Raw genomic sequence first — 21,554 nt, forward strand, 5'->3', positions numbered from 1 at the left:
TTAATTCAGGTGGAGGTCCCACACCTTCCATAGAATGAGATCTAATTCCTTGGAAGCTTGATTAATCAGAAAAGGAAAAGAACAAAGTTACCCCAACCCCTTTAATTCGTCCACAGACTCCGCCTTTTCCCCTAGGAGAATCATGCCCATAAAGCCCATAAATCATGCCCATAAAGCCCATAAAGCCTCAAGCTCTGGGTCTGAGGCCTTACTAGGGATCCCAGGTTGCTGCTTCCCACCTGTACCTCTGCCTTAGCTCCGCCCACCTCTGCCAAGGCTCCCAGAAGGAAAAGCAGCTTGCCCTGCAGCCTGCGAGGGGCGCCAAAATGCGATGCTCTAGGGCAACTTCCGATGTGATGACGTCAGCAAAAGGGCAGCCAATAAAATGGAAAGCTGGGGAAGCTGGCTTGGCTTTGAATTTGTGGCAGTGTCTGAGGAGCTTGGAAGCCGTTTCTGCCAAGTTGTCGCTGTCACTTCTAGGTGGGTGAAGTGGACGCTGTGTCTGGGACCCGCGGGGTGATTCTTGGGTCACCGGAGCGGAGGATCTGGTGTCTGCGGTCAAGTCCGCGGACAAAGTAGCTTTCGGCGGGAGATGCAGGACGAGGGTCCCCTTGGTACTGCAGCTGGAAGAACTAACTGCTTGTCAGAGTGTGCAAGACGAGGCCAGCGGTTCCCAGCACCTGGGTCCCGGGCTTCGCCTTCGAGCCCCAAGAGAAACCTGGACTCTTTAAAGGGTAGCTGGCCTCTTTCCCGGACTTGGACTGAGGACTCTCTTGAAGTGTGAAGTTCCTCCCGGATTGCAAATTCGGGGATTTCTGGGCTTTGCTGTCAAGGGAGGAGCTTTTGTGCAGTGAGGCTCTGGTCAGTCCGGAGCCCGTGTAGCATCGGGCAAGACCGGCCCTGAGTGCCCACCTGGAGGCCAGAAGCAGCCCCAAGTTCTGCTGTTTCTACAACTCTTTGCCATAGGAGCTCATTTGTCTTGCCCCTTACAAAAACTCAAAGCTGGCTGCTGCTCATTATAATAAGAAAAGGGATTATTGGACTGGAACTAATTTTATTGGTGATGTCATCCCACATCCTCCATTTCCCACCTTGGATTTTGGAAGGTTTTCTTAAACTTTGATGTTAGAGAATACGAAATCCAGACAAATGATAAATAGTACTTGCTATTTAATTCAGTGTCTCATAATAAATATTTTAGTAAAATGATTTGCCTTGAGAGGTATTCTCATTGAATCAGTATTTACAGATATGAAAGATTTTTCATTTTCCAGGGCATCTTGTCTCACTATAATCACACCTCAACACCTCAACTCAACAAAGACACAATAAAGTGACTATGCAGTTAATCCTATGAAAGCTAATAGAAAAAAAAAATCTATATAGTCCACCCTAATATTTGTAACTCGGTCAACTCAGTGGCTCTGACGCTAAAGTTAATGTTCAGGAAGGTTTAAGCCAGATAAAAACTGTAAATGAGGGAAGTTTCCTGTTCTCAGCAGCGTTGGATCAGAATTTTTTCTTGAGTTTGAAATAATTCATAGCTATGTCATTACAACTCTACCCCTGTTTCAAAGCGGTCTTTTCTATTGCTTAGTCTTGAAATCTGTGTTTGTACCTGGGCCCACTGCCCATCTCATTAGTAGTAACAGAAGTCCCTGTGTTTGTAAACCAACCTTGCATGAGTATTATGAGGGTTGAATGACAGGTGTATGCAATACTTGCCATAATCCTGACTGAGAGTAACTCATGATCATCACCGTTACTGATTATCACCATATTGACCTAATGCAAGTCTTTATATTATACTTATTAAGAATAGTTTGTGTGATATTAGAAAATTTTTAAAAATCGATAGTTACATTTTATACTTCACTCCCACTTTAGTAAACCAAATTCTGCTGAGCACTGTGGTTTCCAGGAAAACACACTGCAGAGGAAAGCAGTGTTTACTACTTGGTGAGAAGTGGGGAAATAGATACTAAACCAAACATAGAAACTAAATTACAATTCACAGGATGGAGAGTGCATGTTGACAGTCTATTAAATCATTGCTGCAGCTATTATATAATGTATGTATAATAACATATCTTGAATTATATAATCCTTAATGCCAGCTAAATATCTTTATTTTTTTAAGTATGTAATTTCAATTTTTTTAACTTTTATTTTCCTTTGTGTATTTATTACAGTTTATTCGCTTTGTATCCCAGCTGTAGCCCATTCACTCCCAATCCAGCCCTTCCTCCCTCTTCTCCTCCCATGCCACTCATCAAATCCACAGATAGGGGAGGTACTCCTCCCCTTCCATCTGATCCTAGCCTATCAGGTCTCATCAGGACTGACTGCATTGTCTTCCTCTGTGGCCTGGTATGGTTGCTCCCAGCTCAGAGTGAAGTGATCAAAGAGTCAGCCACTGAGTATAATTTCAATTTTTATGAGGAAACTTCTCAGGGTCTATACGAGAGTAAATTACCTTTTGGGTTCTATGTAGTTTATATAATTTTATTTATTAATTGTTAATTATATATTTGAGAACTCTAGAGGTATAAAATAACAATCCCATTTACTATCAATCACTTCAGCATTTCTTTTTCTTCTTCTCTCTCTTAATATACATAATAATCATACAATTTCAGAGCAGGAAAGGCTCTTAAATACCATCTACTCTAATCCTGAGTTTACATATTACCAGCTATAGCTCCTTCATTATGCCCTTTATTCCCACTATTTCTGGAATGGATTGGAATTCTGTGGTGCTCTATTCCCACCAAAAAAAAATCTCACCACTGGCTTGATTCTACTTTAACAATATACCATTTAAGACTAAATCTGACAAAATTGAACAGTGACTATACTATCCTCAGAGCACCATCCAAAAAGAATTTACAAACCACCATTTCATTCCACAGACAACAATAACTGTTTCATATCAAACATAGTCTCCACACTTGATACAGAATCAAGTGGATACCGATCCCTTGTTAGAACAAGAAAACATCACTTTAATATAGTAGGAGTGATATCATTAATTTCTGATTATACTTGGAATATTTTTTTTTTACCTTTAAGAACTAACTATATTTCTGGGAGCAGTGACATGGTCTAGTGGGTAAAAGTACATTCCTGAGATTCCTGTGATAGAGAATTGACTCCTATAACTTGTCTGCAGACCTCCACATTGAATAATGTTATGCATGTGCCCACAGACATAAAACACACACACACATTGTACTTGTTTACATTATACATATTTCTGCACTTTGGGGTTATTTTGAAAAAGCACATGAAGTTTTGATCAAAAACATGTTAAATACATTTCTCATTGAATTGGTGGTCTCAGTGTTACAGAGACTGGTCTCCAGTACCTGGGTTTAATCTGTCCACCCTCGGCCTGCCCAGAAGCTGCAACTACAAATGTATCATAGTGCCTGGTCTTTACATTCTGATTTTTCTATTGCCCTAGGAATTCTATTAAGAAAATTGGACTGTGAGTGGAGTTGTACGGGAGGGCACAAGTCTTAGGTTCATTCTTGTTTTCAGTAAGTAGTAAAATACATGATTCTTTAAAAATATGATTAATCGTTTGTTTTGTAAAAAGATAAAACTAGTTATGGGTCAGACCAAGCTTTCAAGATCTTTAATGAGGGCTAAAAAAGTTTAAAGCTAATTGGGAATTTTTGTAGGTAATTTAAGACTGTTATTCAAATAACATTTTTGGAAGAATTTTTTACGGTCTCTTAAAGGAGTTTAAGAAGTATAATGACAAATGTAAATTTGTGTCTCAACCTGTTGTAGATTTTAAGAAAGATTGATCTTATTTCCTATTCCTCTCAGTTCTCTAGCTGGAGCACAAGAAAGCAGATTTCGTTGAGCATTCCTTAGGCTCTACAGATAAAATTACATCTAGGTGTTTGAAACTAAACAGTTATAAAGGAAATAAATGATTTAAATAAATTGACCATACCAAAAAGTAGCCTTGCAGCTCCATCACCCTCCACTCTGCACAAGCTTGTCATTCTCACAGACTTCTGTACTTGCCTCCTGAAATATATAAGCATGGGCCAGCAAAGTGGCTCAGCAGATACAGGCACCTGTTGCCAAACCTGGTGACTTTAACTTGATCCTCAGAATCCATATGGAAGGAGCATCAACTCCTGCTATTTGTCCTTAGTTGCCTGGAGTTCTTTGCATAGGGCTGAGGCCTGCTAGGCTATAGCATGTTCCTTATCATCCTTGTTCAGCTGATGTTTAGGTAGTCATGTTGGTGAGGCTTTGTGGTTTTAGTCTCTCACAAACAGTCTCACTGCACACTCCTTGTGTCTTTGCCCCTCATGATTTTTCCACCACCTCTTCCTCAGTGATCACTGAGCCTTCAATGTGGTAATTGTTTTGTGTATGTATCCACTGGGACTGACTCCATAACTTTGTATTTTGATTGACTGTAGTGTTTCATAATCATCATCTATGGCAAACAAATCACATGTGAAGACTACACTGACTTGTGGATAGAAGATATTTATAATGTACTTAGGATTGTACTGGTTTAGTAAAGTGATTGTACGTGTTCTTCCAAGATCCATGAGTTTACTAGCCCTGAGGAGTTGATTAAGTTTTCAGTATCAGGCATGATTTCTCTCTTGTTGATTGGGCTATATCATAGTATCTTATCTGTACATATTTCAGGATATTTTAGTCAAGCATTTTAGTCAGAGTATATGCCTCATTTATTTAATCCCTATGTTTAAAACTATTCAGTTTATTTTATCTCACACACCAAAACCATCCTAACATTTTTTTTAATTAGGCATTTTTTTGTATGAAAATACATCTCAGAATCTCTACATAGTGCTTTTCACCTTCAAATATTTACTCAATTAGTAGTATTTCCTACTTTTGTTGTTATTGTCATTATCAGTTAATAATTGGATATATTTGTGGAATACAGTGTGATATTTGGCATATATCTATTGTTGACTGAGTAAACTGATCTAAGTAATAGATCTATGTAATAGATCCATCCCCTCACATTCATTTCTTTGTGATGCCAATATTGAGAACTATGCTGTCAGCATGGGCTCTAAAAAAGACTTAGTTTAATGGGTTTTCTTTGCTTATTTTCAGGAGTTACAGGCTGATTCTATAACTTGAATGACCTTAGCAAAGACAGAGCAGGCTTTGACAGGGCATCTGAGGCAAACATCTTGAGTGCACAGGTGCCTCACAAACCCAGTCTCATGCAGGTATACTCTGATGTGCTACTAAAGGGTGTGGTAACTGGAGAAAGGGATATCAAGGACTGAACTCCTCATAGCAGCTCACAGACTGGAACCCAACAGGTACAGGTGTGGGCCTTCATTAAGTAGCTCACCTCAAGCTCTCTTCCAGATGCTTTGTGTTATTTTTTTTTTTCCTTGTCTTTTCTTTTTTTTTTTTTTAACTAAACAGCCATACTTGACTGGAACTCACTTTGTACAACAGGCTGGCCTCAAACTTATCAAGATCTCCCTGCCTGTGCTTCCCAAATTGGGATCAAAAGTGTATCACATGCCCAACCTTTTCTTCATTCTGGAACCCAGCCTGGCCTAGGTTTGTACTCGCCTGCGGGACTAGTAATTCATGGGGTCTTCGAAGAGGGCCAAGCCTGAAGAAAAATGGGCGAGAGAGAAGAACAGGACCAAGCAGTTTTCCTTGTCAAAGTCCCGTTTATTATGGGGCAAAGCTTTTGCTTTTAAGCTCAAAGAATAAGGAAGTAAAAAATTGGAGGGAGAAGGATGGGAGACTATCTCGTGATTCCGGTCAGGTGGGGGAATCAGGTGGTGGGATCAGGTGGGGGAGTCAGGTGGGGGTGTGGTTCCTGGTCTCAGGAAGCAATCTATCCAGGTGGTCAAAGCTAATTGCAGCCTCCGGCGCCAGCATCTGTCGTGACTACGTGCCTGGGATTCTTGGTCTCCGGCATAGGTTATCCTTATTTCAGCTTTCTAAGTGCTGGAATTAAGTTAGAGGATCAAGAGATTTGCTATAAGATTGTCTCCTAATGATGTCAGCTACACCTGTAATGTCTCACATCGGGACTGCCTAAATATCAACCGAAAATGACATCATAATAGAAATGCTAAATGTGGACAGGGCAGGGGAAAGACTACAAGACCTCAACCATATACATAGAAATAGAGGCAACTAAGGGATGCTGCAAGCAGAAGAAATAGTTCCTACTTAAATGTTGTTTGAGGGAGTGGGGTGTAAAAGTAAGTGTACGTGTGTGTGTGTGTGTGTGTGTGTGTGTGTGTGTGTGTGTGTACATTTTGCAGAAGTGGAAGTATCATGACTTCTGGATTCTCGGTTGTTTCAGGGATAGTTGAATTTTTCAAGTTATTGGTCTTTGTTGGTTTCCTTTTGTTCCTGTGCACAATGTGTGTATTTACTGGTGTTCTTTAAATTTGTCATTACGAGATCAGAGACTAGGACCTCTGAATAAGTAGTGTACTTATACTCTTTCTCTCTTCTTCAGGTAATGTGCTAGCTAGTCACTGCAACCTTCAGAACTAAGCCAGTGTATCTCTGAGATGCAGGTAGAGACCTGCTGGGGCGCATCCCGTTCCACTGCCAAGAGACCATCAGACAAGATTGCTTTTACTTAAAGGAGTTTCCAAGCTAAAATTCCCATTATTACCCTAATTCACAAGATCCTTTCCTGCCCATTTCTCTGATCCAAAATTAAAAACTGTGCTACAGCCATTATGAAAATCAAATCATAATCAGCTCTAGTATTTGAGTTTCTTTTTTTTACTATTATTTCTTATCTTTTAAATAATTTTTATTTTTAATATTAATCACAGGTTATTTGCTTTGTATCCCAGCCATAGCCCCCTCCCTCATTCCCTTCCAATCCCACCCTTCCTCCCTCATCTCCTCTCTGCCCCTTTCCAAGTGCACTGATAAGAGAGGTCCTCCTCCCTTTCCATTTGTCCCTAGCTTATAAGGTATCTTCAGGACAGGCTGCAATGTCCTCCTCTGTGGCCTGGCAAGACTGTTCCCCCTTTGGGAGGGGGGGAGTCAAAGAGCCAGCCACTGAATTCATATCAGAGACAGTCCCTGTTCCCCTTACTAGGGTACCCGCTTGAATACTGAGCTACCATGCGCTACACCCAAGCTAGATTATATCCAAACATGGTCCTTGGTTGAAGAAACAGTCTCATAAAAGACCCCTGTGCCCAAATATAGTTGGTCCTTGTGGAGCTCCAGTCCTCTCCAGATCATACTAACTCCCCCTTCTTTCATATGGTTTCCTGCACTCTGCTGAAGGTTTGGTTATGAGTCTCAGCATCTGCTAACTTGATTGATATTTCAGGATATTCATTTTTATGGTTAGTTGGTTAGATGGTTGATTGGTTGGTTTTTGAGACAGGATTTCTCTATGTAGTCTTCACTGTCCTGGACTAGCTTGGTAGACCAGGCTGGACTTGACCTCACAGAAATCCCCTCATCTCTGCCTCCCTTAGCGCTAGGATTAAAGGCATGTGCCACCACACCAGGCTGGTATTTCAAGAAACTCTTACCATGGTCTTATTATAAGTGTGCCATTTTGGGGGGAATGTTTAAGGATATAGGGCAACATATTTAAATTTCTCCCAGTAATACATTTCCTAGGAGAATGGGACATAAAAATTACCTTTTAAATGACTATTACATGACAGTTTTAAGTAAAAAGAATAGTGACCTTTTTTTTTTAAATTTCAGAGAATTACCCAGGTATTCATGTAAGCAGGAATCAAGATAACTAAAAAATGTCTGACACTGAAGATTATGTCACCACATGAAAGTAGTTGTTTGTGTGCATCCTGAGAACACAAAAGAAAAGGCAGATGCATTTCGTAAAGTGGTACATGTTGTGGATAAACATATACTCGTTTTTTATCCAAAACATGAAGAAGTCAGTTTTTTCACAGCCAAAACTACAAATTTTGATATCACTAAAAAACAAAATAAAGATCTTAAGTTTTTATTTGATGCTGTTTTGATGAAACATTAACTCAAATGGAAGTTTTTGAACATACAACCAAGCCAATTCTTCATAGTTTTCTGAATGGATACAATTGCACAGGTACTTGTTTCAATTTAAAATCTAACTTTTCTATTTAACTTCAGTTTTACTTTTGAAAGGATATGTACTTTGTCTATTTTGTAAATACAATCAAGTTCAAGGGACATGAATTCCAATAATTTTGAGACTTCAGTAGATTGAAGTGTAGGCTTTCTTTGACACATAGTCATTATATATGGTTTATCTCTTAAGAAATTTTCTCTTCTCAGGGTATTATTTGCTGGAGCCAGCCAGCAGAGTTGAACAGTTCTTGAGTCGGGAGTGAGGATTAATATTAATAAAATAAAAACACAGCACACAGGAAACCTTTTTTGAAGGTCCAGACTTGACAGCCACAGCAAAAGGCAGGCTGCTGCAGTAAGCAGCAAGTCTCAAGTCTCTGCCTCCTCCTCTGCCTCCAGCCTTCTGACCTCTTTTATTGTTAGGAGTTACTTTTAGCCAGTAAAACATCTCAGAACAATAGGTTAATTTGCACAAGGAGCTTGAGGAAGAGATGTGACCCTCACAAGCTATCCCACCTGCAGTCACAAACAAAAGGAGATGGACTTGCAAGTTCTTCTCTGCCCTTAGTAAAGGCCTGCTAAAAGCCATCTCTCCACCGAGATTTAAATATCAAAGCAGGCTGCTGGAGTCATGGCTCCTGACAATTATTATTAGCTTTATAAACACTTTTCAGTTTTATTAAGCACATCTTATGATTGATGGCAGATTTCTCACCATTTGTACTCACAAATATATTCACTGCTGACCTCTCTAACAGACTGCAATTTCTGGAGACTTGCCTTAGTATAAAAGTGTTAGAACTGCATGAAGCCTGAGAATTGTGTGTAGTTTTTTAGCAGATCTTCAGACCAAGAAGCATTCCTTATGCCTTGGAAAGAAGCTTTAATTTGTCTTTCATAAAAGACTAGTTAATCCAGTGGTTATAGTAATAACATACTAGTATCTCATTTTTATAATTTTCAGTTTTTGTGGTGTTTTCTACAGTATATTCCAAGTCTTGTTTCACTAAGACTGCCTTCCTCAGGTTTGTCACAGATAATTAACACTCTTGATTCTTGATCAAGAAAAAATTGATTGTTAGTGGTCCAGATGTTCTTTCTGTCATAAAGCTTCCTTTTGTCTTAGAGATTTTTTTTTCTCCCTTTGGCTTAAAAAAAAACAAAAAGAAATCTCTGTTGATACTGTTTTCTTTGTTTTTTTCTTTGGCTTAATATATTAAGCTATTTTAAGCCTTCTTTTGTAAGCTAAAGTAAAACACCAGCTTAATTCATTCCAAAAATTATTTTATAGGTATTTAACATATGATACTCTGATAACTGAATATGATATTAAGTGTTTGCATATGTAACTGGATTTCTTCATTTGAAGAAATGAATGACTTCTGTATGGTACTGAATAGAATTGTGGAAATAAATTATTTGCCAGAAATAACATGTAAAGGATAATTTTATAAATTACCTTTGTGGAATTCATTCAGTTCAACAAGTTTGTATGCTCTGCTTCATGTTATTAACTAAAGCACAGGATATGCTGCCTGCCTTGGTGGATGCCCTGTGGTCATACTGTAATGGAGGGGTGCAGATGGATATTGTATTCTGAGAGCAAATGAGGGAGTAGATGTTTCTGCCTGTGACTATATGGAAGGCACAAAATAACATTAGAGCTAAGTAGGAACAGGTGATATCTATTGGATTTAAAGTTAGTTTCTCTTCAGGATATCTGGTTAGAACTAGTCACTAGAGTGGATTTAGTAATACTATAACTAAGCATTGATCTCAACCCTTTTATTAAACACTCAGTACTTGCAGATGGTGCCACTGGAACTGGAAAGACTCACACAATGCTAGGATCAGCTGCTGAGCCCGGGGTAATGTACCTAATGATGTTAGCCCTTTTCAAATCTGTGGATGAGATTAAAGAAGAAAAGGTGTGTAGTATTGCAGTTTCTTATCTGAAGGTAAGTTGGCACTACCTTTCACATTAATCACTGTCTGAGAAAACTCAGTTACAAGAGTCCATTCAAATTATCTCATACAGGAATATTCTTGTGTTTTCAGTCATTAAAATTCCTAATCATGCATCTTACTCTTATTTTAATATAATTTCAAATTATAGAGACATTGCAAAAATGGTATATAGAAAAAAACTTGTAGGAAGCCTTCATTGAGATGCCCTATATGTTACATTTTTCATTTTCTGTTCTCTGTTGTGTGTGCATTTATTCTTTAGTGATTTATAAGGTATAAATTTATTGAACCAGGAAATGTTTTAAACAATCACTGAATGTTTATCAAATCAGAAAATTAACAGTGATCACCTCCATCTAATCTGTGAACCTTAGTACAATTTTAATAATTATTATCTGAAATTATTCCAAATCATGAATTACATTCACTTGCATTCTTTTGGTCTCCTTTAATGAGAAGTTTCTGTGTTTTCTTTGTATTTTAAAAAACAAAGGATATCTTAAAAACCCTCTGCTCATTTTTGTCTCCATTAGATTTTGTTTATGTGCTTGAAGACATGCCACAAAAGCAATATTGAATTCTTACTACTTCATATCAACTCACTTATGTATTTGCTTAGTCAAATTACTGGCAATGTTAACTTTTATAAATTTTCATTAAGCTGGAGTTTGCAGGGTTTACTGATTCATACATGAGTAAATTATAGACATTGGTGCTTTTTAGACACCAAAATTTCTTTTATGTTTATTTTTTAGTATTTATTGAAAGGAAGGCTTTTCCCTTTGTTAAATAGCATAGACTGATGGTTTAGGCACTTTCAGTTACTTGGGCAATTGGAGCACTTTTGTTTTTAATTATTGTGTATGTGTGTGTAAGTGTAGGCATGGGAGTGGAAGTCTGAAGACATCTTTCAGGAGCTGCTTCTGTCTTAACACCTTGTTAAAAGCAAGGTCTCTCTTATTTCTTCCCCACTACATACAGCAGGCTGTCTGGTCCACAGGCTTCTAGGGCATGCTTTTTATCTCCCCTAAGGAGTGCTGACACATAATATGCATACCAATGCATCTGGAGCTTTTTATCATTATTAGGTTTTTATACAGTATACTTTATATTTCATATCCCACAACTCCTGGTAGATTCTCTCTTCTCCCTACCCACCCAAATTCATGTTCTTTGTATCTTTAAAAAGAGAAAAAGCCACTAAAAACATGGAGTACAAATTACTCCTGAGCGTAGACCTGCTCTAGAGTGTAGTTGATATACCCAGTGTCACTCCATTGAAGGAAAATGATTTTTCTTTCTCAGCAGCTATCATTTGTGGATATCTTATTGTGTAGGGGTGGGCCTTTGTGCCCATATTCTCAGCTAAATACAGAGATTTTATCTGCCTTGAACAGTACAGGTCTTATGAATTGTGTCACGGTCTCTCTGAATTCATATGTACATCTCTCCTGTTGTGTCTACAGAATGTTGTTTCCTTAAATTGTCCTCCACCTCTGGTTCTTACAGATGCTCCACCCCCTCTTCCCTGAGCCTTGAGAAGGGTGGGATACAGATATCCTATTTAGAGCTGAGCAGGATCCAACTCTGGTCATCAAGCTTTCTTGGTGTGTACTTTGACCCATCTCAAACACTTCTTGGAACATCAAGGCTTGATTTGAACTTGTGATTCTTCTGTTCCAGCTTCCTGTAGGTTGAGATTATAGAAATATGTTTGCACACTCACATTTGTGATCACTTTTTGTATGCTCAAAATGTGAGGATTTGGTCAGTCAAAATTCCTTTGTGTCCCCTCTTGTAGACACTAAAAGTTAGCCAAGCTTCAGTCCCTCCTCTGCTGGTAATTTTGTAGCCATGGACAAATCCTTCAGGGTCTTAGTCACTCCACAATTCAGAGGAGAAGGACTATCACTATTATATGTTAAACTGGAACTGAAGGATAGTGACATAAATGCATCTGTTTCTGACTGGGTTTTCTTTAACATTTAGTGCCTAAAATTGGTGTCTTTTCCAGAGGTAAGAAAGCTGGCTTATCTTTATCTTGTCAGAGTTATCAAATCACAGATTACTGGGTTAGAATATAATTATTTCAACTTTTTCTTTTTCTTTAACTTTTATTAGTTACACTTTATTCACTTTGTATCCCCCCATAAACTCCTCCCTTTTCCCCTCCTAATCCTACTTTTCCTCCCTCTTCTTCACTCATGCCCCTCCCCAAGTCCTCTGATAGGGGAGGTCCCCCTCTCCTTCCTTCTGATCTTAGTCTATCAAATCTCATTATCGAGACAGGCTTTCTCTGTGTAACCCTGGCTGTCCTGGACTCACTTGGTAGACCAGACTTGCCTCAAATTCATAGCAGTCTGCCTGCCTCTGCTTCCCTGAATGCTGGGATTGAAGGTATGCACCACCATGTCCAGCATCTAGCCTTAATTTTCAGGTGTAAACAAAAGTGATCAAAATATGTTCTCTGGCTATAAACCTGCAGTCAAAAATTTGTGTGTGAGATCATCAGTTATTTTGATATCACTGTTAATATGTTTCTTTTTATTTTAAAGTGTATAAAGAACAGATTGGTGACCTCTTGACAAATTCAGGGCCACTTGCTGTCATGGAAGACTCCCAAAAAGGAATGGTTGTACAGGGTCTCACTTTACACCAGGTATGTTTATAGGTGTCTTTTCTTTCTGTTGGAGCAAAAAAGGTGCAGGTTACAGCTCACCAGCCATTAGTTTGATTCCACTGTGTTTGAAAAAGACTACAAAGTTTAAGACTAAAGTGAATTTCATGGGATCTAAAGCCAGAGTGACTGTTCAGGATCACAAACATGCTAGTAGACTAGATATCAGAATTGAGACTAGCCTCATTCTACCGCCTCTCATTGAATGTATTTGATACATCTTATGAAACAATTGAGGGACATTTTTCCATTAAAAATCTCACTGAAATTTTATTATTCTGCTAAATGCATTCATATATTTGTCTCAGAGATTGTATTTTACCTCTTACTCCTTATATAACACCAAGTTCTAAACAGATAATACATTGTCAATATTTAATAGCAATAAATTCATAGAAAACATTTCTTTTACCTTTAAAACTATCATTTGTTGAGTAAGCCTACCAAGGGTCTGGGATTTACCTCAATGGTGAACACTTTGCTAGTGCTTTCAGGCTTTGGGTTTTATTTCTAAAGCACATAAATAAGTAAAAGTTAGTTGAAATTTTTAAGATGGATTACTAAATATTTTCTATTTAAACTCCTAGCCTAACTCCTCAGAGGAAATATTACAACTACTAGACAATGGAAACAAAAACAGGACACAGCATCCCAAAGACATGCTTTGTTTTCAAGACATAATCTTACTAAGTTGACCAGATTGGTTTTGAAGTCATTGAGTAGCAGTGGCCAGCCTCCTGAGTAGCTGGGATTACAGGCACTATGACACTTTGCACACTAAAGCCAATGTTGTTAGCATGCAGAAAATATTCCACATAGTGCTAAGCCTCCCCAGCCCATTGGCTCTTGAAAGTACTTCAACATAAAGAACATTTAGAATTGAGATGACATTTATCACATACATGGGGTTTCATTTTTTGTAACTGGCTGAATTCCTTGAACATAGACAGAAATGGAAGATACTGACAATGTAGCCAACTGCATTCCTTAAGAACGATAACTGACACAGTACTGTATTGGAGAAAATATCCACAAAGATCCAAAACACAGATACCAGGATTTATTATTGTTTGTAGTTTCTACTTTTCTTTTTATCCAAATGGTTATTTATGTAGAGCTTTACTTTATATTATGCTGTGTGAAATTTATTTTTCAACTAAAAAAAGTTACATTTATCTGTGTGTTTATGTATGTGTGTAGGCACACATGTGTCATGTCAAAGTTCTTTGGAGAACTGATACTCTCCTTCCACCACATTTGAGACTGGGACCTCCAACTAAGTCATCAAGATCAGGAGCAAGCTCTTTGACCATCTCACTAGCCTGTGAAATTCATCTTATCAAAAAACAATTGTTACAATTGAAAGTATTTTTATCTGTAATAATTAAACTTTTCAGATAGTGTTTATTAAGTAGTTTCACTGATCTTTTCTCCTCCAGGGACATTTTCTTTACATTATCTTATCATTAGATAAATGTTTATAAGAGAGGAGTTCGGCAAGATGGCAGCGCCAAGACGACTCTCATTCTGACCAGCAGTACAACAGGATCAGCAGTGACCAGCAGTCAGAACTCGCAGCCATAAAACACAAGAGATTGTGTTTCCCAGGTGAGAGGATACCCCAGGGTGGGGGATTCAATCAGTTTTAACTCACACAGTTAAACCATGGAAGAGATCCCTGTTCCACCAAGCACTTGGTCGCCAGCCCAGAGCCACAAGCCAACATGCTCTGATCACTGTCCCAGACCGAACTGTGGGCACCACAACATCAGAGACTGAGATTTTCAGTCAAGAGATAACCCCACAGTGCAGGAAACGATTGGGACTGACCTTAGCTCACCAAGACATCCCCTGGAAAAGACTTGGGTTCTGCGGGTGCCCAGGACCTGGCACAGAGCCAGAGCTGGGGACCCAGGTGCTGGCACAGAGTTCTGCCTGCACACCTGATTCGCTGCCCCAGATAGAACTGTGGACCCCAGGGGACCAGAGACCAAGTTTCTCTATCACGTGCAAACCCACAAGGAGGGGAACAGCTGGTCTGATCTCAGAGCACTCAGCCAATACCACCACCCCAAAAAGGGGTCTCCAGAAAAGTTATCCAGTTTGGGCAGACGCCCAGGCACCCAATTGCCAAAAAGGCAGAAAGGCTGAGCCACGTAAGTCTGTGCCTGCAGGTTCTACTCACCATCACAGACAGAAAGGCTGACCCCAAAGCGAAGACTGGGTGTCAGTGTCAGAAGAAAACCCCACAGCGGGGGTGATCATCAGGTCCAAAGCTCAGGGCACACAGCTCCAAAAGACTTTTTGGATTCACACAGACTCTAGACTCTAGCCTTCTACTTCAGGCAGGAGCTCTGTGCTCACCCACCATTACTGAGTACCACTAGGGCACTGGGGCACACAGCTGCATCCTCAGACCTACAAAAAACATAGAGCCATTACAGCAGCCCTCAGATACTGTGCCAAGGATCAACCAGTTATCCCTAGCTAAACTGACAAAACTGTGGGAATCCCTGGTTCTTCAAGAGGGCTGCACCCAACAATTACACCTTAAGAGCAACAGCTGCTGCTCACTAATTTCAGAGCAAGAAACCGAGCAGCAGGGCAGCCATCACCAGGACCTCTCCTGATGAGAGGAAAGCCTTCCTGAACACCACAGTTACCATACAGGTCCATACACCTGAAATGAACTGTAACAATTCCTGAGAAGCACCACCATTCAGTTGACCATGCTCAAAAAGCAGAGGAGAACTTCAGAACCCCGCCAAGTTCTCCCTGCCCCAGGACCCAGAAGGCACCAGAAATTAACCGACAACACCTGAGACAGAAAGATGGGTAGAAGACAGCGAAAAAGCACAACCAACAAAAAGCAAAGCAGTATGGCATCCGCAGAACCCAGTTATCTAGGGGCAAGTAGCCCTAGACACCCTAGCATAAGTGAAATTCAAGAAGATGACCTTACATCTATGCTTATGAAGAGGTTAATGGAGGAAGTAAATAAAATGTGTAAAGAATTAGGGGAAAATATAATAAAACAAATTATGGTCATCCGTAAAGAAATACAGGAAGATGCAGCCAAACAGTATATGGCATTCAGAGAGGAAATGGTTAAATCACTGAAAGAAATAAAAGAAACAGAGGAATGTTCAAACAAACACCTGAAGGAAGTGAAGGAAAAACAGGAAAATACAGTCAGACAGGTGAAGGAAATCAACAAAATGGCCCAAGATCTAAAGATAGAATTGGAAGAATTAAAGAAAACACAAATGGAGGAAATAATGGAGATGGAGAACCTAGGAAAGAAAACAGGAACTAAAGAGGTAAGCATAACCAACAGACTACAAGAGATGGAAGAAATAATCTCAGGTGTGGAAGATACAATGTTAGAAATTGATGTATCCATCAAAGAAAGTAATAAATCTAAAAAATTCCTGACACAAACCATCCAAGAAATAAAAAAAAAAAAAAACATAAAACGACAGAACCTAAGAATAATAGGAATAGAGGAAAAAGAAGATTCCCTCCTCCAATGCCCAGAATATATTTTCAATGAAATCATTGAAGAAAATTTCCCCAAGTTAAAGGGGAGGCCTATAAGAATACAAGAGGCCTACAGAACACCTAATAAATTAGACCAGAAAAGAAAATCCTTCCGCCACATAATAATCAAAACAGTAAGCATACAGAACAAAGAAAAAATACTAAAAGCTGCAGGGAAAAAGGCCAGGTAACATATGATGGCAAAACCATCAGAATCACACCTGAATTCTCAACAGAAACTATGAAAGCCAGAAGGGCCTGGACAGATATCAGGCAGACCCGAAGAGAACACAGATGTCAGCCTAGGCTACTGTACCCAGCAAAACTCTCAGTCCTCTTAGATGGGGAAAACAAGATATTCAACAACAAAAACAAATTTCAACAATACCTACACACGAATCCAGCATTACAGAAGATACTAGAAGAAAAAATACAACCCAAGAAAACTAACTACTTTCAAGAAATCACAGGAAATAGTTAACCTCACTACAGCAAAACAAAAAGTAGACTAACACACAAACACTACCATGGCCAACATCAATATCAAAGGATCTAACAGCCACTGGGCATTAATTTCCCTCAACTTAAATGGACTCAATTCTCCAACAAAAAGACACAGACTAACAGAATGGATGTGTAAACAAGACCCAACAATCTCTTGCATACAAGAAACACACCTAAATCACAAAGATAGACATTAGGTGAGAGTAAAGGGCTGGAAGACGGTTTTCCAAGCAAATGGACCTAAGAAACAAGCAGGAATAGCCATTCTAATATCTAATAAAGTAGATTTTCAACCAAAATTAATCAAAAGAGATAGAGAAGGACACTTCACACTCATCAAGGGAAAAACCAACCAGGAAGATATCACAATCCTGAACATTTATTCCCCAAATGCAAGGACCCACATTTGCAAAAGAAACCTTAATAAAACTTAAACCATTCATAGGCCACCACACATTAATAGTGAGAGACTTCAAAACCCCACTCTCAACAAAGGACAGGTCAACAAAACAGAAATTAAACAAATAAACAATAACTCTGAACAGATGTCATGAATCAACTGGACCTAATGGACATATACAGTACCTTTCACCCAAACTCAAAAGAATTTACCTTCTTCTCAGCGCCTCATGGAGCCTTCTCCAAAATAGACCATATAGTTGGTCACAAACCAAGCCTCAACAGATATAAGAAGATTGAAATAATCCCTTGTATCCTATCTGATCACCATGGAATAAAACTGGACCTCAATGAAAAATAGCAAAAGGCCTGCACACACATGGAAACTGAACAACTTTTTACTAAATGGCATCTGGGTCAGGGAAGAAATAAAGAAAGAAATTAAAGAATTCCTAGAATTCAGTGAAAATGAAGGCACAACATACCCAAACTTATGGAACACAAAGAAAGCAGTGCTAAGAGAAAAGTTCATAGCACTAAGTGCCTTCAAGAAGAACTTCAAAACATCTCATGCAAGCAACTTAATGGCTCACTTAAAAGCCCTAGCGGGAAAAAAAACAGACACACCAAAGAGGAGGAGACAGCTGGACAGCTGGAAATAATCAAAGTTAGGTATGAAATCAATAAATTAGAAACAAATAAAACAATTCAAAGAATAAATGAAACCAAGAGCTGTTTCTTTGATAAAATCAACAAGATAGACAAATGCTTAGCCAAACTAAAAGGCAAAGAGAAACTATCCAAATCAACAAAACCAGAAATGAAATGGGAGACATAACCACAGACACTGAAGAAAGCCAAGCAATAATTAGGTCTTACTTCCAAAGTCTATATGCCACAAAATTTGAAAATCTAAATGAAATGAACAATTTTCTCAACCGATTCTACATGCCAAAGCTGAATCAACACCAGGTAAACCAATTAAATACTCCTATATCGCCTAAGGAAATAGAAGCTGTCATCAAAAGTCTACCAGGGCCCAGGGCCAAATGGTTTCAGCCTGAATTCTACCAGACATTCAAAGAAGAGCTAACACCAATACTCTTCAAACTATTCCACAAAATAGAAACAGAAGGAACACTACCAAACTCATTCTATGAAGCCACAGGCACCTTGGTACCTAAACCTCACAAAGACCCAAAAAAGAAAGAGAATTTCAGGCCAATCTCCCTCATGAACACTGATGCAAAAATACTCAACAAAATACTTGCAAACCGAATCCAAGAACACATCAAAGATATCATCAATACAACCAAGTAGGCTTCATCTGAGGCATGCAGGGGTGGTTCAATATATGGAAATCCATCAATGCGATGCATCACATAAACAAACTGAAGGAGAAAAACCACATGATCATCTCCTTAGATGCTGAAAAGACATCTGACAAAATCCAACATCCATTCATATTTATAGTATTGGAGAGATCAGGGATACAAGGCACATACCTGAACATAGTAAAGGTGATATACAGCAAGCCTATAGCCAACATCAAACTGAACTGAGAGAAACTTAAATCATAACCACTAAAATCAGGGACAAGGCAAGGCTGTCCACTCTCCATATCTCTTCAACGTTGTTCTTGAAGTCCTTGATAGAGCAAAAAGACAATTGAAGGAGATCAAGGGGATATAAATTGGAAAAGAAGAAGTCAAAGTATCACTGTTTTCAGATGATATGATAGTATATCTGAGTGACCCCAAAATTTCTACCAGGGAACTCCTACAGATGATTAACACCTTCAGAAAAGTAGCTGGATACAAAATTAACTCAAAAAAAAAAATCAGTAGCTTTCCTCTATACAAAAGACAAAAGGGCTGAGAAAGAAATTAGGGAAACAACACCCTTCACAATATCCACAAAGGACATAAAGTACCTTGGTGTGAACCTAACCAAGCAAGTCAAAGACTTGTATGAAAAAAATTTCCAGTCTCTGAAGAAAGAATTAGAAGAAGATATCAGAAGATGGAAAGATCTCCGATGCTCATGGCTTGGCAGGATTAATATAATAAAAATGGCCATATTACCAAAAGCAATCTACAGATTTAATGCAATTGCCATCAAATTACCAATGCAATTCTTTACAGACCTTGAAAGAAAAATTCTCAACTTCATATGGAACAACAAGAAACCCAGAATTGCTAAAACAATTCTCTACAGTAAAAGATCTTCAGGAGGTATCTCCATCCCTGATCTCAAGCTGTACTATAGAGCAACAATACTAAAAACTGCATGGTTCTGGCATAGAAACAGAATGGTGGATCAATGGAATCGAATAGAAGACCCTGACATAAATCCACACACTTATGGACACCTGATTTTTGACAAAGATGCCAAATCCATTCAATGGAAAAAAAAAACAGCATCTTCAACAAATGGTGCTGGTCTAACTGGAAGTCTACATGTAGAAAACTGCAAATAGATCCATACTTATCACCCTGCACAAAACTAAAGTCCAAGTGGATCAAAGACCTCAACATAAAACCAGACACACTAAACCACTTAGAAGAAAAAGTAGGGAATACCCTTGAACTCATTGGTATAGGAGACAACTTCCTGAACAGAACACCAACAGCACAGGCTCTAAGAGCAACAATTAATAAATGGGACCTCAAGAAACTGAAAAGCTTCTGTAAAGCAAAGAACACTGTCCTCAGAACAAACGACAGCCTACAGATTGGGAAAGGATCTTTACCAACCCTATATCTAACAGAGGGCTAATATCCAGTTTATATAAAGAACTAAAGAAGTTAAACAGCAAAAAATCAAGTAATCCAATTAAAAAAAATGGGGTAAAGAGCTAAACAGAGAATTCTCTGCAGAGGAATATCAAATGGCAGAGAAACACTTAAAGAAATGCTCAACCTCATTAGCCATTAGGGAAATGCAAATCAAAACATCCTAAGATTTCACCTTACACCCATCAGAATAGCTAAGGTCAAAAACTCAAGAGGCAACACATGGTGGAGAGGTTGTGGAGAAAGGGGAACCCTTCTCCACTGCTGGTGGGAATGTAAATTTGTACAACCACTCTGGAAATCAATCTGGCACTTTCTCAGACAACTAGCAATAGTGCTTCCTCAAGATCCAGCTATACCACTCCTAGGCATATATTCAAAAGATTCTCAAGTGCACAATAAGGACATTTGCTCAACCATGTTTGTAGCAGCCTTATTTGTAATAGCCAGAAGCTGAAAACAGCCCAGATGCCCCTCACCTGAAGAATGGATGCACAAATTGTGGTATATCTACACAATGGAATATTACTCAACAATAAAAAATAAGGAAATGATGAAATTTGCAGGTAAATGGTGGGATCTGGAAAAGATCATCCTGAGTGAGCTTTCCCAGAAGCAGAAGGATGCACCCGGTATATACTCATTCATATAGACTTTTAATATAAGATAAACCTACGAAAATCTGTACACCTAAAGAAACTAATCAAGAGGGAGGACTCTTGCTAAAATGCTCAATTACTATCCAGAAAGGCAAAGAGGCTGGACATCAGAAGAAGGGAAAAAGAGGGAACAAGTCAGGAGCCTGACACAGAGGACCTCTGAAAAGCTCTGCCCTGCAAACTATCAATGCAGATGCTGAGACTTATGGGCAACCTTTGGGCAGAGTGCAGGGAATCTTAGGAAAGAAGTGGGAAACAGTAAGATCTGGAGAGGACAGGAACTCCACAAGGAGAGCAACAGAACCAAAAAATCTGAGCACAGGGGTCTTTCCTGAGACTGATACTCCAACCAAAGACTATGCATGGAGATAACCTAAGACCCCTGCACAGATGTAGCCCATGGCAGTTCAGTATCCAAGTGGGTTCCATTGTAATAGGAACAGGAACTGTCTCTGATATGAACTGATTGGCCTGCTCTTTAATTACTCCCCCTGAGGGGAAAGCAGCATTACCAGGCCACAGAAGAATACAATGCAGCCACTCCTGATGAGACCTAATTGACTAAAATCAGAAGGAAGGAAAAGAAGACCTCCCCTATCAGAGGACTTGGGGAGGGGCATGCATGCAGAGGCGGAAGGGAAGGATTGGAATGGGAGGAAGGAGGGAACCACAGGGGGGGATACAAAGGGAATAAAGTGTAATTAATAAAGAAAAAAGTGTAAAAATAAATAAATAAATAAATAAATAAATAAATAAATAAATAATAAAAATAAAATGTAGTATAATGGGAAAAATAAATATTTTCACCAAACACCTATAAAGAAAAATGTTTATAAGAATGGAATTTCTCTAGAATGTATTAGATCTTACCTTATGTCTTCATCTCTTCCACCTATCTTGTTTCAG

The 21,554-nt window shown here is 38.9% G+C and overlaps 1 pseudogene; it reads left to right on the forward strand.

The window, feature by feature from the left end:
* The first annotated feature begins 326 nt into the window (after window positions 1-326).
* LOC129676272 (kinesin-like protein KIF18A) overlaps window positions 327-21,554 on the forward strand; it is an 87,158-nt pseudogene continuing 65,930 nt past the window's right edge.

Source organism: Psammomys obesus, unplaced genomic scaffold, assembly GCF_907164565.1.
Source record: "Psammomys obesus unplaced genomic scaffold, mPsaObe1.curated_primary_1811, whole genome shotgun sequence".
NCBI classification, from domain to species: Eukaryota; Metazoa; Chordata; class Mammalia; order Rodentia; family Muridae; genus Psammomys; species Psammomys obesus.